Source organism: Peromyscus maniculatus, chromosome 22 (genome assembly GCF_049852395.1).
Source record: "Peromyscus maniculatus bairdii isolate BWxNUB_F1_BW_parent chromosome 22, HU_Pman_BW_mat_3.1, whole genome shotgun sequence".
NCBI lineage: Eukaryota > Metazoa > Chordata > Mammalia > Rodentia > Cricetidae > Peromyscus > Peromyscus maniculatus.
The window spans coordinates 13,503,510-13,522,254 of record NC_134873.1 but is presented as its reverse complement, the minus strand read 5'-3'; positions in this window follow the sequence as shown (position 1 = coordinate 13,522,254).

Here is an 18,745-nt window from a genome sequence, read left to right as displayed (position 1 = left end):
ATTGCTTTGAGTTTCTCTCCATTTAATTTGATGTTGGCTGTTGGCCTGCTGTAAATTGCCTTTATTATATTTAGATATTTTCCTTGTATTCCTGATCTTTCCAAGACCTTTATCATGAAGGGGGGCTGGATTTTGTCAAATACCTTTTCAGCATCTAATGAAATGATCTTTTTTTTTTCATTTCAGTTTGTTTATATGGTGTATTACATTGACAGACTTTGTATGCTGAACCATCCTTGCATCTCTGGGATGAAGCCTACTTGATCATGGTGGATAATTTCTTTTGATGTGTTCTTGGATTTGATTTGCCAATATTTTATTCAGTATTTTTACATCAATGTTCCCGAGGGAGATTTTTTCTGTAATTCTCTTTCCTGGTTGCATCTTTATGTGGTTTGCATGTCGGGGTAACTGTAGCCTCATAAAAAGAGTTTGGCCATGCTCCTTCTGTTTCTATTGTTCTGAACAATTTCAGAAGTATTGGTATTAACTCTTCTTTAAAATTCTGGTAGAATTCTGTCCTGCAACCATCTGGCCCTGGACTTTTTTGGTTGGGAGACTTTTGATGAATGTTTCTATTTCCTTAGGAGTTACATGTCTATTTAAATTGTTTATCTGATCTTGATTTAATTTTGGTGTGTGGTACCAATCCAAAAAATTATTATCATTTTTTATTTTTCAATTTTGTGGAGTACGGACTTTCATAGTATGACTCAATGATTTTCTGGATTTCCTCAGTGTCTGTTATTATATCCCCTTTTTTATTTCTGATTTTGCTAATTTTGGATATTCTCTCTGCTTTTTGGTTAGTTTGGATAAGGGTTTGTCTATCTTGTTAATTTTCTCAAAGAACCAACTCTTTGTTTCATTGATTCTTTGTATTATTCTCTTTGTTTCTATTTTATTGATCTCAGCCCTCAATTTGATTATTTCCCGTCTTCTACTGCTCCTGAATAAGTTTTCTTCTTTTTGTTCTAGTGCGTTCAGGTGTGCTGTTAAATTGCTGGTGTGAGACTTTTTCAGCTTCTTTATGTAGGCACTTAGTACTATGAACATTCCTCTTAGCACTGCTTTCATACTTTCCCATAAGTTTGGGTATGTTGTGTCTCTATTTTCATTGAATTCTAGGAAGTATTTAACTACTTTCTTATTTCTTCCTTGATCCAGTGGTGATTCAGTTGAGCATTGATCAGTTTCCATGAGTTTGTAGGCTTTCTGCATTTTGTGTTGTTGAATTCTAGCTTAAAGCCATTGTGGTCCAATAAGATACAGGGGGATATTCCATTTTTTTGTATCTGTTGAGATTTGTTTTGTTGTTGAGTATGTGATCAATTTTGGAGAAAGTTACATGGGATGCTGAAAAGAATGTATATTCTTCTGTGTTTGGTGAGGTGCAATGTTCTATAGATGTCTGTTAGGTCCACTTGAGTCATAACATCTGTTAGTTTCCTTATTTCTCTGTTAAGTTTCTGTCTGGCAGATATATTCAGTGGTGAGAGTGGGGTGCTGAATTCTCCCACTATTAGTTTGTGGTGTTTGATATGTGACTTGAGCTTTAGGAATGTTTCATTTACAAAGGTAGATGCCCTTGTATTTGGAGCATAAATATTCATAATTGACTTACTCTTGATGGATTTTTCCTATGATGAATATGAAATCCCCTCTTCATCTCTTTTGATTTTAGCTTGAAGTCTATTTTGTTAGATATTAAGATAGCTACACCAGCTTGTTCCTTATGTCCATTTGATTGGAAAGATCTTTCACAACCCTTTAATGTCTGTCTTTGGGATTGAGGTGTGTTTCTTGTACGCAGCATGATGGATCCTGTTGTCATATCCATTCTGTTACCCTGTGTCTTTTTATAGGCAATTTGAGTCCATTGATATTATTGGATATTAATGACCAGTGTTTGTTAATTCCTGTTATTTTTTGGTGGTAGTGTGTGTGCATTTCCCTTCATTGGGATTTGTTGATGTGAGGTTACCTGTTGCCTGTGTTTTGGTGGTTGCAGCTAGCTTCTTGGGTTGGAGTTTTCCTTCTAGTACTTTCTGTATGGCTGGATTTGTGGCTATGTAATGTTTAAATATTATTTGTCATGAAAATTTTTTTCTATCTACAATGATTGAAAAATTTGCTTGGTATAGTAGTCTGGGCCTCCTGGTCTTCATAGTTTCCATTGGGAAGTCTTGTGTAATTCTGATAGGTCTGCCTTTATATGTTACTTGACCTTTTTCCTTTACTGCTCTTAATATTTTTTCTTTATTCTGCGTGTTTAGTGCTTTGACTATTATGTGATGAGAGGATTATTTTTTTGTGGCCAGCCTATTTGATGTTGTGTATACTTCTTATACCTTCATATGCATGTCTTCCTTTAGGTTGAGAAAGTTTTCTTGTACACTTTTGTTGAATATATTTTCTGTGCCTTTGTGCTGGAATTCTTCTATTCTATCCCTATTATTCTTAGGTTTGGTCTTTTTATGGTGTCCCACAATTTCTACATGTTTTGTGTTAAAAATTTGCTGGATTTATTATTTTCTTTAACCAATGAATCCATTTCCTCTATTGTATCCTCAATGCCTGAGATTCTTTCTTCCATTTCTTGTTTTCTGTTGCTTATGCTTGCCTCTGTAGTTTCTGTTTATTTGTTCAGATTTTCCTTTTCCTGAATTCCCTCAGTTTGTGTTTTCTTTATTGCTTCCATTTCAACTTGCATGTCTTGAACTGTTTCCTTTATCTGTTTGATGTTTTTTTCTTGAGTTTCTTGACTTCCTTTACAAGATTTCTTGATTTCCTCCAATTTTTTATCTTTTCCTCCATTTCTTTAAGTGAATTTTTTATTTCCTCTTTTGAGTCTTCTATCATCTTCATAATATTGTGTTTAAGGTTGTTTTCTTCTGGGTCATCTGCATTGGGATGTTCAGGTCTTGCTGTTGTAGGATCACTAGATTCTGGTGGTGCTGTGTTACTCTTTATGTTGTTTAATGTGTTCTTACATTGCAGTCTACCCATTTCTTCCTTTAATCTGAACAGGTAGGGTTCTAGTTCACTCTTCCTGCAATTGGTCCAGGTGGAACCTGTGGTTGTTCTTCATCCCAATTGGTCCAGGAGGGGGTGTATAGCTCTGCTGGTCACTGTTCCCAACTGGTGCATGGTTGTTATATGGGTCCAGTGGTCACTGGTGCCACAGGGGATGATAGGCTTAGGGAGGGAGTGGGGAAAGAAGCAGCTGCCTGGTCCCTGGGGCACCAATGACTGAGGGGAGGGGCACAGAATGTGCCTCCTGGGCCCAGGGGCTAGAGACCTGGTCTGTCCAGTCTGGAGGTCAGGGCCTTACCTGTTCCCAATCTGTGCAGGGTTGGCTTATGACCCTGTTGGTCACTGGTATCTCAGGGAATGATTGGTTTGGCAATAGGGATAGGGGAAGTATCTGCTGCCCAGTCTTTGAGTTGCACTAGCTGGGGAAAAGAGGAACAGAAGTTACCCCTGGGACCTAGGGGCTAGAGAACTGGTCTGCCCAATCCAGAGATGGGGCTTTACCGGTTCCCAATCAGTGAAGGGTGGGCGTATGGTTCAAGGAAAGAATTTTTACTAACAAAAATTACATTGCTGTAATTCTCAACCTTCACATCAATTAACAAGACCCTCCAAGCAGACTCCAAACAACCCTGTTCCTTCTGGGAGAAGTCCACAAACATATATCCCTGAATATCAACAAACACTGCAATGGAAAATTACCCATTTACCATGTGCTGCTGGAGAAAATGCTTTTATGGGAAGAAGAGACCTAAGGAATTACAGATTGTTTTTTGACCCATGGCATTATTCCCCAACATTTTCTAGAGTTCGTGAAACTCATGGTTCATCAGAAAAGAGCACTGGTTGCTCTCCTAGAAGATACCTACTCATGTCCTAGTACCCAAATGATATTACACAACTGATTCTAATTGCAGTTCCATAGGATCTCTGGTAGTTTACAAGAAAATGGGCCAAAAAAGGAATGGCACTGTTAGGAGTAGTGGTTTTGATGGACTAAGTGTGGCCTTCTAGAAGGAAGTGCATCCTGTGGGGGTGGGATTTTAAGTCTCGTATGCTCAAGCTTTGCTCAGTGAGGTAGACAGTTCACTTACTGTTGCCTGCAGACAAATACATAGAACCCTTAGCTCCTTCTGCAGCAACATGCATGCCTTCATGACATCATGTTTCTTGCCATTATAATAATGGAATAAGCCTCTGAAACTGTAAGCTATCCTTCATTAAGTGCTGTACTTTATAAAAGTTGCTGTGGTCAATTCAAACCATAACTAAGACAGGACCCAATATTTTTATTTTGAAATCTGCAGGCAGGAGGCCCACAAAGCACTAATGCATACATTCAGTCAAATAGGCACACATCCATAAAAATTAAATTTAATTACAATAAAATAACTTTTATGAATACTCTATTGTATTTTCTATCTCTATAAAAACAGAATGGCATACTAGCCTCACCAAAATTAATCTTTTAGGGAATATAAGACATACATTTGAAGTATACATCCAGGGAGGTACATTTATAAAAGATATATTGATATCACAGGACAACAGTGTTTCATCTCAGATGGACAAGTTACAATAAGCAAAACTATACTTCAAATGCTACAACTGTCATCCTTGATTAAACACAAACACTGCATCAATCCTTTCTACAGCTAAGCATCGCTTAACCTTATTCTAACATGCTTAGATGGGATGCTGAGATTCAGGTTCAATGCTACACCCCCTTGTAGAAGAAAAAAGTATAATGAAGAAGGCAGAAATCAATGATGAATTAAAAAGAGAGTTTTGGTTTTTTTAACTGTAAGGTATGTAATAATAGACTTTACATTCAATATATTAAACAACACACAGAACCAAATACTCTTTGTGAATAGGTTATGAAAATCATGAGATAAATAGAAAAATGAGCATTAGATAATATTAGTGTTATCTAAATTTCTCTAACAGTCAAAACACCAGTAGTGTTAAATAACAATAACACAAAAGACATATATGGTTTCATTATAGAATAGTTATAAAAATTTATATATATAAATGGCCTATGTGACAATACATGTAGATAAAGTAAAAAGATTATCCATGATCAAAACAAATACATTAACATTGTGAGAATAATACAGTGGCTTCAGGGAAAGGAAAAACATAAGTTGGGGGCGTCTTCCTCTTCCAAAAGAAGAGAAGAGAGTAAGTCATTACAAGGAGGACTCATTTATACTTGAAAATTGATGGCTTATGAAGTGTAAGAAGTCAAGACTCTCTAGAAAATTATTTCTGATATATTTCTATGTGACATAAAATAGAGATTGGGCAGGCAGTGTTTATACTGTGGTATCCTGTTGGAAAAACAAACAAAAGACAAAGGGAAAATATTTCTCTGTTTATTGAAAACTTAACACTTTACACTGGAATCAAAAGAATGGTATTAGTGGGAAACCTATTGAAACAAATAGATTTCTGGAGTCAATAAAAAAAAACCACATAGGTACATTATCACTGTTTGATATCAAATGCTAAAGAAAGAAACCAACATACTGGAATTTGTATATCCTCATAGAAATAGCAGCTTTATGGTTATAACAAGCCACATACTCCTTCTATTATCCAGCTGTCTGTGGTGCTGAAATAGTTACTATTTAGCATTCCACACAGTAAGTTTCTTCTGCTTCTAATTTTCCATATGTGTAGCTCTATCTGTGCAATATAGTAGTTTCAGGGATAGGAAAATAATAAATTGAGGGAGCTTCTTTTTCTAAAAGAAGATAAGAGAACAAAGTTATTAAGGACAGAACTCATTTACACTTGAAAATTGATTGTGTATGTAGAGCAATAAGTTAATACTCTCTAGAGAATTATTTCTGATACATTCTATATAATATGAAATAGAAAGGTTGGATAGACAGTGCTTTCACAATGGGATCCTCTTGAAAAAATAAACGAAATATGAAGGAAAAGTACTTTTCTGTCTTTTGAGAGCTTATCACTGAACATTGGATTCAAAAGAAAGATATTACTAGGAACTAAACTGAGAAAAATAGATTTCAGGAGTCAAAACATACAAAAGAAAACAAAATAAAAACAAACAAACAAAAAACCATAGGCACATTATCACTGAATGATATCAAATGCCAAAGAGAGAGACTAGTAAACTGCAATACGCATCTCCTCACAGATACATCAGTTTCATGGCAAGAGCAAGCCACATACTCCTTGCATCATATGACCTCTCTATGGTGCTGACATAGTCTTAGGACTCAAGAGAGCAAGTCCCTTCTAATTCTAATTTTCCATATATGTATCAGTGATACCAACAAAGATTTAGATGAATTTGCATGATCATTTTCAAAATCATGTTTCTCAAAACCTGACCAGCCCTGAAATGCAACCTATGTAGCACATGATATCTTCCCTCTTCAGTCATATATAAACACAGTAGTATAATTCTCTATAGTTTTTGGTCATTAGTATATTTCTTGGATCATCATTTACAATGGAATTTTTAGTTTTGAGTCCATGAAAAATATATCTTGGGTATTAGGGAAGAAAAAAAAAGGATCATAAGAAATGAAAGCTTTAGAGGACATTATCAGAGGCAGAGAATTATGGCCTTGAATGGTTTCAATGTAATAACAATTTTCAACATAATGTGGACAGGACACTGACCTGGGGCACATTAACCAGAGATACAGACATTCCCACTGATGATTCTTCTCTGAGTTTCTGTTGCAGAAACAGCAACAACATGGCACAAGATAAAATAAAACCAAGCATAAACCCTCTTATCAAGGCTGGGTGAAACTACCAAATAGGAGAAAGTGGGTCCCAAAAGGAAACAAAAGAGCCAAAGACACCTCACTCCCACTGTCAGGTGTTCCCCCAAATGACAAGGCTGACAAACATAACATAAAAGCCTAAGTCCTAGCACAGAGCCATGCAGGCTCCATCATTGAGGCTTCAGTTGCTTTGAGGCCCCATGATCACTGCTTTGTTGATTCTGCAGGCTGTGTTCTTTTAATTTCCTTGACACTTCTTACTTCCTCTCTTCCATGAGTTACACCGAGTTATAAGAGAAGGGATGCAATACAGACATCCAACCTGGACTCTCTCTGCCTAATGTTTGACTGTGGGTTTCTGCATCCCCAATCATCATCTGCTGAAAGCCATCTATCTGATGATGACTGGGCAAGGCATTGGGTTATTTGGTTTGATGAGGTCTAGTTTCTTTAGTTCTTTATATATTTTGGATATTAGTTGTGGGGCATTTACCCACCAACCCCATAGCTCCCCAGTGTTTTCTTGAGTGTGAGCAGCAGGAAATATTAGATAGAAGGATTTAGATTGTGGAGATAAACAGATAGAAAATAAAGGATAGCCTTGAGAGGGCCTGAAACATATTCCAATGAGCCCTGACTGTCTCTGCCCCAGGGTATTTATAGAGATGCCAAGGGGTGGAGCAAAAGACCTTCCCCCAGCACAGCTAAGTGCAGAGCATCTCAGATACCTGCACTCAGGCCCTTTGTCCTAATAATCCTCTCTATGAGGACCTGCTAGGTAAAGCCACAAGGAACCTGAAAATGGGCTCCCACGGGTCCCCTTTTTTAACATATAAAAAAATAACTCATTACTAATGACTTACAGCAATCTCCATAGCTGTTATACCTCCCAGTATGGCATAGAGGATGATATACATGGCATTTCTTTTTTGGATTAGGTCCAAGGTGACTACAGCAGTCTTTAACTGCATCAAGCCCTCTTTAAACCAAAACTTCTTAAGGCAACTACAAACTTAAAGAATCCCTTAGCTTCATCATTATCATTAACAGGTTTACATAAATATTGCAATACATAGTCACAATTCTCCTAATCTTACAACTCAAAGCAAACTCTTAACAGAACCATTTGAATTAACATATATGGTGCTATATATATTTAACAGTTTTCTGTCTTACAACTTTAGCTCTTAATAGAATCATTTGAATTTTCTTGCTAACAGAACATAGGAAAAACCTCTGATGTATTCACATCAAACTTAAATATTTCCTTAACTCCACAAAACCAGGGTGCATAAATATCAATAGGTTAAACATAATTTCTGCAACATACATTCAACCTTAATTCACTCCTAACTCCTTTTCTTTATAATTTTTAAAACAATCTCAAACCTAGTTAGAAGAAAACCCAAACTTTCACAATTCCTACAAGCCCACATTTAAAAGCTATAGTGGTATTTTATTTGTACTGAAATGTGATTTTAATTGTATGTTAATAAATAAAGTTGCCCGGGGGTCAGAGCTATTAGAGCCATAGCAAAAGCTGGGCGTTGGTGGTGCAAGCCTTTAATCCCAACATTTGGTAGGCAGAGCTAGGTAAATCTCTGTGTGTTCAAGGATACAGCCAGCATTGGAGACACACGCCTTTAATCTCAATACCATAGAAAACCTGGAGGGCTGTACAACAAACAGTGACGAGGCAGTCATGTGGTTGGTTTTACAACCAATGAGAAGGCAGAACAGAAAGTCTATATAAAGACAAACAGACAGGAAGTAGCTCTTTTCGGAGAGGTCTCTTGGCTCAAGAGTCTAGCTGCAGCAGGCGGGTAAGGCTCTTAGCTCTGATCTCTTGGCTTTCTTCTTTGCATTGGTTCTGTGTTTCTTATTTAATAAGATGGTTGGTTACATCTACAAAAAGCAGTATTTTCAATCTAACCATTAACACTGAAAACTTAGCAAAACATCCAAAAGCAGTTTCTTAGTCAAACTCTTTACACTTTAAATTAATCTTAGTATACCTATTTGCATTTCTTTTTTTTTTTTTATTCAGCAGTAGAAAATCGCAAATAAAAAGTTTAATTTCAGAATCCAAGTTCATCATTTATAAATACACTAAAGCATAGTCCACGCAAATTTAGACTGAGCCTACATACAGTATTTCAACAAAAGAACAGCTTTTTCTAGAAGGTCAGAAGCAAATGAGTGATTTGTCTCACCCATAATATTTAATTGATTTGAAATGAGAAAATCAATTTTTTTTTCTTTAGACATTTTTTAAAACAAAAAAACTTTTGAGTCTGGTAAAAGAATCTGACAGCTGATACTTCATTTTGATATCCTTGGGATTCTGTATACCTATTTGCATTTCTTACTAACAAAACATAACATTAATCCACTCAAATAAGAAAATATTTTTTAAATTAAATAGACTAAGATATATTAACTCTCCATTTTCTTTATATTTTTTTAAGCAAAGTCTCAAGCCTAGCTACAAAACCCAAACTTTTCCATTTAAACAGTTCCATTTGTAACACAAAACCAGTTCCATAAGTAATTCCATTTTTACATAAACAGTCCCATAAAACAGTTCCATTTTTGATACAAAACAATTCATGAATCCATTAATGAAACATATGTGCATACATAAAACTGCATCTTGAGTCAAGGTAGAAACAATAAATTTCTTCATTTAAACAGTTCCATTTTTAACACAACTAATTCCAGAAATTCCTATGTCATTACCATAAGCAAATTCAAAATTGTTGCATTGCAATGAAATCACTATTGTTCATTTCATTTCTTAAGTCCCAAAATTCAAATAATAAATTCTAGTACGAGCCTTCCAAATATGAAGAAATCCATAACAAAAATCTTTTTGTAGGTTTATCTCATTATTTTAAGTTTAAAAAGTTCAAAAAAGGTAAATTCTGGTATCAGGCTTTCACTTCCAAATATGAAGAGACATTTTACAACCAAAATTTTTGCAATAACCATTTTAGTTCAAACAAGCGTCTCTGCAACTTTCATTCTCAAGTCAGAGACCTTCTTAGTTACAGTAATATTTTAAACTGCACCGTTTTTGCTGTTAGCTCAGGTTTTTCTGTGTTGTGTTGATTTTCCATGGATCTCAGCTGCAGATGACTGGTTGTGCTAGTTCTGGCATCTACCATTCTTAGCTTCTTAGCGGCTTCTGGAGCTTTTGAAACCATTCAGACTGCCTACTTTGTAGTCTACTAGGACACTACCTTCTGAGTCTCAGTTTCTTTCACCATATACATTAAGCATGGACTCATACTCAATACACTCAATATTTATACTTTCTACAAACACATATAACATTAACATCTACTTATTTATACTTAAGGAAGCCATAGAACTGCTTTAGCAAATATATTTATTTACTTCTTATATTCATTCTATCTTAAGACTACTTTAGATACTTCTTGCAAGCCTATATTCTTTTTTTGTTTTTGTTTTTGTTTTTGTTTTTCGAGACAGGGTTTCTCTGTGTAGCTTTGCGCCTTTCCTGGAACTCACTTGGTAGCCCAGGCTGGCCTCGAACTCACAGAGATCCACCTGGCTCTGCCTCCCGAGTGCTGGGATTAAAGGCGTGTGCCACCACCGCCCGGCACAAGCCTATATTCTTAAAGGTACTCTATAGATCTATTTTACAAAATTATATAGGGCTACCATTAGCATATATCTAACTTAGCAAACACCTAAAGATTTCTTAACTCAGAGATCTACAAGACAGTATAATTTCTACAAACTCACATATATTTTCATCTTTTTCTACTTCTTACTCTTAATTATTATCACTATGTCTATTAGAAAGATTCTCTTAACTAGACAGGAAGTACATACATCATTTCTAAAGTTTAGAGTTTATAGTCAGCTTTGCTATACAACCCTGGGATTTAGTGAGTATTGTCATTATAGAATTGTAATACTTGTTGCTAGGGGACTGTAACATTCTCGGGACAAAGCTATACCCCAAAGTTGCCAAGTTCTCTCAGCTGTTCCAGAACTGGCAGAGATGCACTGTCAGTGGTAAACGGTTTTTAACTAGAGGCTGTCCCTTCACTCAAATTCATAATAGCTCCCCTAAGTGCTTCAATTCAGACAAACATTTCTATTACAGCAGTACTTTTGGTTTGTTCTACCGAAAAACTTCACTTCACCTGAGGGTCAAATTACTGTATTTAACTGCTGCTGTAAAGCTCTTCACAAAAATACTGCATAGCTATTAGGTGATATAAAGTATTTTTCTAAAGGAGCTAGTAAAGCCAAAAGCAGCACCGTTCCAAACTCTATTTCCTCACTGTTTGCATTAACTGGTGACCTTCCTTAGTTCCACGCTCCTTACCAAATGATCCAGTAACCACCTAGCTTCATTCTTCTCTTGTTAAAAAACACAAACATGTCCTTGACCCCATATTAACACAGGATTCTTAATCCCGAGCAGGGATCTTTCCATTTCACTTGAGCAAAAGTCGCTTGGGTGCCACTGTGCCAAAATCTATCTGCGGCAGACTGCTCACAGACATCCATATTCAAAAAGTTCAGAACAAAAAGAGCACGATTTAATGCATTATGAGGTGATTTAGGGTAAATTTCTTCCCTTTTTTATTTTTATTTTTTGAAGTTGTATTTTAAGACTGCTATGAACCCTTTCTACAATACCTTGTCCCTGAGGATTACAAGGAATACCTGTTTTATGTACGATTTCCCATTGGGTACAAAATTGTTGAAATACCTTACTACTATATCCATAACCATTATCAGTTTTAATAATTTTTGGTATACCCATATATGAAGAACACTTCAAGCAGTGCATAATTACATTCTGTAGCTTCTCCAGGTTGTGCGCTAGCTATTAAAAATGCTGAGTAAGTGTCAATGGTCACATGTACATATTTTAATTTGCCAAATTCTGCAATATGAGTAACATCCATTTGCCATAAATGATTAGGAAGAAGACCTTTAGAGTTTACCCTTAAGTGAGGAACAGGAAAGTATTTTGGACATACCCCACATCATTTAACTATTTGACGAGCTGCTTCTTTGGTAAGATTTAATTTCTTTCTTAAGCTTTTGATGATGAAGAGCATGTGACTGTTGAGTTATTTCCACTTGAGATAATCTTGGTTAACTTATCAGCCATTGCATTACCCTCAGGTAAAGGACCAGGAAGATTGGAGTGAGCTCTAATATGGCCTACAAAGCATGGCAGCTTTCTTTTGTGAATAGTGTCTTGAATTTGTTGAAACTTTTTGACTTGATTGTTGTTAGTTCCAATATTTTCACCAAAACTGTTACTATTCAAAGGAGTCAAGAACATAGATGTTCTTTCATGAAACACATCCTTCATTAGCTTACTTTGAGAAAAAGCATTTTCAAGATTTAGTATTTTCACTTCATTAGCTTTAACTCCTGTTGTTATCATTATTAGCAGCTGTAATGTTTAGCATTGATTTCTTTTCTTTTCTTTTTTTTTTTTTTTTTTTTTGGTTTTTCGAAACAGGTTTTCTCTGTGTAGCTTTGTGCCTTTTCCTGGAACTCATTGGTAGCCCAGGCTGGCCTTGAACTCACAGAGATCCTCCTGGCTCTGCCTCCCAAGTGCTGGGATTAAAGGCATGCGCCACCACCGCCCGGCTAGCATTGATTTCTTATAAGGAACTTTCAGGTGAAGCAACTATTTTTTTTTAAGACAGCTTTTCTGAAATTTGTTTCCAGTCTATAAAGCAATCATTTCTTTTTTTCTGTGCCTGTTTCCATGTTTCCTTATTTGATTTGTAAAGGAATCACTCATTGCAGGCTGTTTGTTCAAGAGGTAAAGAATTTTTAATTTCATATAAGTTTCTTCATATCTAAGACAATGCTCATTGTATAAACTGCTTTCCATTGTTTTAAGGATTTTAAGTTTCTTCATGTCTAAGACAATGTTCAGTGTATAAACTGCTTTCCCTTTTTTAAAGGATTTTAAAGTGGCTTGTTTGCTCTTATAGGTAGCTTTTTGTCTGATCTGAGTTCTCAAAAAGTAAGATTAAGCTTTCTAGCATTGCTTTGAGAAGAAACTTCATTCTGAGCTGAAAAGTTTTTGGACAGTATCGACATCTTTAGCTGAAATACTACATTTCCCAGAATGCATTTCTCTTCATCAGCTCACTGTTACAAGCTAGCTTATGGACTCCATTTCCCATAGTTCTTTTTGGGTCTGGGAGTCAACTTCCAGTTCTCTCTTACTGAGCTTACTTTCAAATTCTTGCCCAGGAGGTTTGAACCAAGCTTGAGTTTTCCACTATGGGACATTGAGAGATTTCTGTTCTCTCCTCAGCTGGCTTTAACAGGTGTCTCTCCTTCATTTGACACCGGCCCGGGATCAGAACTGCACCTGCCTGGTTTGCATGCATTGAGGCAGGCATTCCTTTTACCAACTTTCCTTAGGGCTTGTGTTTGCCTTAGCCAGTTAGTGAAAAACAAAAGCATTTACAGAGCTTTTCCATAGTTCCTTCAGAGTCTTTCACTGATAGTTATTTATCTCATTTTGCTTGTTCCTTCCCCCCAGATGCAGAGCTTCAGGTATCTGTCTGTGGCTCTGTACCTCTGCTAGCTGCCTTTGGAGGTGGGGCTCTCCCCTCCCCCAGAATCTGCCTCAAACTCTAAAAGCTTTCTCAGGTCATGCATTTTCTGGGGAGGAATCTGGCCCTTCTCCATTTCTTCAGAGAGTCTTTCTCCTTGACAGTTCCCAATTTGGTCTCAGTTTATCCCCTTTGCCCCAGAAACAGTTTTTGACACTAAAGTGATGGCTTTTCCTGTTAGTGAAAGTAGGGGCTTTTTGTCTGTTTCTGTTTTCAGAGTCTGCGTGGTTTGTGTACAGACTGAAAAATCAAGCTTCTGCTTTTCTAACAGGGGAGTTTTTTGCCATCTCTAAACTCCCATTAGGACATGTGTTTTGCCTCATCAGGCCTTCACCTAGCCCAGTACTCCAGTGGGTTGCCATTTGTTGGTGCTCTCAGATAGAGCTTATCCACCCGAGGCAATCAATTCCTCAATGCTACACTCCCTCACCTCACCGGGAGTCAGTTGAAACAAAGCTTTTCTCAAAAAGATGCTTTCTCTGATAGAAAAGAACTTTACTCTTTGTTAGTTCTGCCCTGGCTGGGCTCTTTCCCCAGGCAATGTTCTAACTCAGCAGCACAACTGCTTCAGACACAGTTCAGCTTTACTGCTTTCCCAGAAAGATCTTTTCTCTGATAGGAAAGCTTTTCTCAGATTTCTTTTTGCAGCTGTGGACATATCAACCCAGGACTTGTAGGAAAGTGGGCAACTATGCTGTTGCCACTGGCTTTAGCTTTGGTTGTTCATTAGCAGTTTTCCCCTGGGTCCTGCACCTTCCTGCCTCAGCTTTGTGCTCCAGGAAGTTTACCACTGCAGGAACCCTAGTGTCCCTGAAATGCATTTCAACTCAGAGACGCTGGTCAGTCACCTCTTAGTTGTTGGTCTGAAGCCAGGATACAATGCTAACAGAGTTTGCATTGCTTCAGGGGATCTTTTCATTAGGAAGATTAGGAGCACTTTTTCATAGCTCACTCAGAAACAAAACCCTTGATGCCTCAACTCAACTGAAAAGCTCGGCTTTTTGCTTTTCTCAAGTAAATATGACTCTACATATTTATGGCTCTTCACCTGCACTCTCCCAAGCATTTCCCTCAGGGTACCCTGACCCACTGTCTTTTACTATCTTGAAGAGACAGAGCTTAGAAGACAGGTTTTTAGGAACTCCATACCTGGAGAACTCCATGCCCAGTATATATATATATGTATATATATATACATATATATATACATATATATGTATATATATATATACACATACATACATACATACATACACTGGGCATGCCCCCTTTTCCACTGGCAGGGATTATTCAGCACTTTCTCCAAAAACTCTGTAATAAAACTGTTATTTTCCTATGTCTTTAGTCTCTATTACTTTGTCTTTATTCCCTGTTAATTTATCTTTAGCCCCCCTTTATTTGTCTTTTTAGTCCCTATTTTTTTCTTTTTACTTTAGTCTCTGTTTATGGCGCCATTCTGCGTGGCATTTACCCACCAACCCCACAGCTCCCCAGTGTTTTCTTGAGTGTGAGCAGCAGGAAATATTAGATAGAAGGATTTAGATTGTGGAGATAAACAGGTAGAAAATAAAGGATAGCCTTGAGAGGGCTGAAACCTATTCCAACCAATGAGCCCTGACTGTCTCTGCCCCAGGGTATTGATAGTGACGCCAAGGGGTGGAGCAAAAGGCTTTCCCCCAGCACAGCCAAGTGGTCCTAAACATCCTCTCTATGAGGACTACTAGGTAAAGCCATGAGGAACCTGGAAACGGACTCTCACAATTAGCCCTCTGTCAGATGTGGAGTTGGTGAAAATCTTTTCCCATTCTGTAGGCTGCCTCTTTGTCTGAATGACAGTGTCCTTTGCATCATGAAAGGTTTCCAGTTTTGTGATGTCCTATTTATAAATTTTTGATCTTTGTACCTGAACAGTGTTCTGTTTATTAAGTTGTCTCCTGTTCCAAGGCATTCAAGCCTCTTCCCCAAGTGATCTCCTGTCAGGTTCATTGTATCTCATGTTGAGATTTTTGTTCACCTTTGAGTTGAGTTTTGTGCAAAGTGATAGATATGGGTCTATTTGCATTCTTCTACATGCTTGTATCCAGTTAGACCATCATATTTTGTTGAAGATGCTTTCTTTTTCTATTGGTTGTTTCTTGTTCCTTTATCAAAAATCAGGTGTCCATAGCTGTGTGGATTTATGTTTGGGTTATTGTTGTGTGACAATCTTTTGGAACACTGTAAAGATATGTCTCTGCCTAAGGTGCCCTCTGATTAATTTAATAAATAGCTAAATAGGCAATACCTAAGCAGGAGAGAATAGGCGGAACTTAAAGGAGATAATGCAACTTAGGTTTAGAATTTAGGCATGCAGGAGATACCAGCAAAACACTGAGGAAGTCAGACATACAGAATTCAGAAGATAAAATCATATGGCAACATGTAGGTTAATAGAAATGGGCCAATTTAACTCATAAGAGCCAGCTTGGAACAAGCCTAGGTGAAAGGCCAAGCTTTCGTAGTTAGCAAAATAATGTTGTTATCTAATTATATGTTAATAAATGTTACTAAATTATATGTTAATAGATTGATAATGTTAATAAAATTATCTCTATTGCTTTATTGGGAAGCTGGCAGCACAAAGAAAGATTCATTACAGTCATCAATTCAATTCCATTTATAAACTGTCTCTTTTTATACTAATAACCATTTGGATTTTATTACTGTCACTGTGTAATACAGCTTGAAATGAGAGGTTCTCATTATTTAAGATATTCTATATAGTTCATGATTGTGATACCTATCCTGGGTTTTTGTTTGCTTGCTTTTTTGTTTTTTTTTCCATATGAAGTCAAGTATGGTCCATTCATGGTCTGTAAAGTATTGTTTTGAAAGTTTGATGGGGATTATGTTGACTCCATACATTAATTTTGGTAGGATGGCCATTTTTACTATGTTAACCTACCTATCTATGATTGTGGGTGGTCTTTCCATTTGATTTTGCCTTTAACTGCTGTCTTCAAATTTTTCAGGATTTTGTCATACAAGTCTTACACTCACTTTGGGGAGAGTTACTATAAGATATTTTATATCATTTGTGACTATCTAAAATGGTGTTGTTCCCCTGATTTCTTTCTCAGTCCATTTCTCACTTGTATATATGAAGGCTACTTAATTTTTTAGATAATCTTTTTTTCAGCCACTTGAAATTCTTTATCAGCCATAGGAGTACCTTGGTAGAACTTTTGTGGTCATGTATGTATACTATCATATCATAAAAAAAAAACAATGCTCTGACTTCTTCCTTTCCAAATTGATATTATTCAGTTGTCTTGTTGCTCTAGTTAGAACTTCAATTCCTATACTGAATAGATATGGAGAGAGTAGACAGCCTTGTCTTGTTCCAAATCTAACCATCACTCAGTGTTCTGTGGCTTACCCACTAGGGGTATCATTTCTGAACTAGATGTGAATAGAGGAATTACTAGACACTAACATGAACAATTGGGCTATAGAACATTCAAAGCTAGTGTCCTTACATGGACTTTATTTGTTCCTCTTTTACAGCACCAAGCCAAATCAGGTTTAAGATATGTGCTTCTTGGTTCCTATAACCTCTCAATCAGCATCTTAGAATCACTAGACGAACATTTGTCTTCAGGCTCTGAGTTTTCATTACAGTTAACTACTGTGCCTTCTTTGGTCTCTCTCATTGGTTGGATCAATGTCACAAGACTACCCACTAGCAAAGGAAGCTGGGAACTTAAGTGGTATGTTTTAAGAATGAAGGAATATTCAAGAACGGTAAATTACTTCTATCCAGGTGTATCTATCACAGCACATTTCCTAAGCATGATAATCAGCTAAGAAATGGCTGTGGGAGACTTATTTCTTTTAGCACTTCCCCAAGTTGTGAGTAAATATTTACTCCCACAGAGGACCTGGAAACTCTTGATCCCAGTGGAACTGTAACCTTATGGATTATGTAGGGAAGTGTGTGTGTGTGTGTGTGTGTGTGTGTGTGTGTGTGTGTGTGTGTGTGTCTATGCATGCTTGTTAAAATGAGTGCAGTTGCCTCCACAGGTCAGAGGCATATGATCTTTGCCACTGGAATTAGAAATACCCCTGAGCTATCTGATGGATGTGTCAGAAACAACTCTTTAGTTCATCTATAAAAGCAGCATGCATACCAAAAATGCTCAAATATCTCTCCAGTTCCATTCCTCTTTGTTTTAGTAGCCCCTGAAATTTCAACAAAATGGCTGCCTAAACAAGATCTTCACAATGACAACACCAGTTGATTACCAAATGTGTAAGTGATAAATATCAGAAGACTACAACTCTAAATAAATAGATAGTAAGGACTTACTGAAAAAGGGAGAATCAGTTTTCACTGGGGATGAGACCACTATGTATTATCTAACATCTAGTGAACAGGACTGGAAATACACATAATAGCAAAATCATTAAAACATGAAGCCCATGTCCTTCTTTGAGAAAAATCATAGGAATACTTTGATTCATGTCTTTAGGAACTAATTCTGATAATCTCTGATATTTTCTGTCTTGAAATCTATTGTTTGGTGATATAATCAAACTAGGATATGATCATTTGAGTTGACCCATATATGACTAGAAATATATAATATGCAGAACATCTAAGGACATGGCTGAGACACACAGTGAAGTACTACAGCTGTACTTAGAAGGGGTTGAGATGGCTCTCAGTGCATTATTCTTATTTTTTTATCTTAAGGTTCTTGAAAGTTGTTTTTGCCTTTAAAAACTCTTTTTCATATTTTTGCAATTATCATATAATTATATCATTTACGCCTCCTTTACTTCACTCCCAACTGCATAGTTTACATATACATCTTTACTATGTTTAAAATTTATGGGTTGTTTTTCACTAATCTTTCTTACATACATATGCATAAACATATGTACAAATATTCCTAAATATAAAAAATGAAATTTATATAAAATTTCTTGTATGTCCATTTTTAATGCTTAATCTTTGACGTTAGATAACTAATTTCCAGTGAGAGATTATGCTGTACTTGTATTTTTTTCAACACATAAAGTTTAGAAAAAAAAATAACTTAGTTGTTTTTGGAGCATTGAGGCCTCATCATATTTCCAGTCCACCTTTGCATGGCTATTGTTTTCCTTGTTCACATCATGTTTAGCCAGTATTTCATTAGATTACATGGGTGTAGCTTTCAAATTACTAGCAGATAAAATATCACAGCATTCTCCCTGCTCTTCTGTCTCTTACAACCTTTCTACACAATCTTCTGCAATGTTCCCTGAGCACCATGT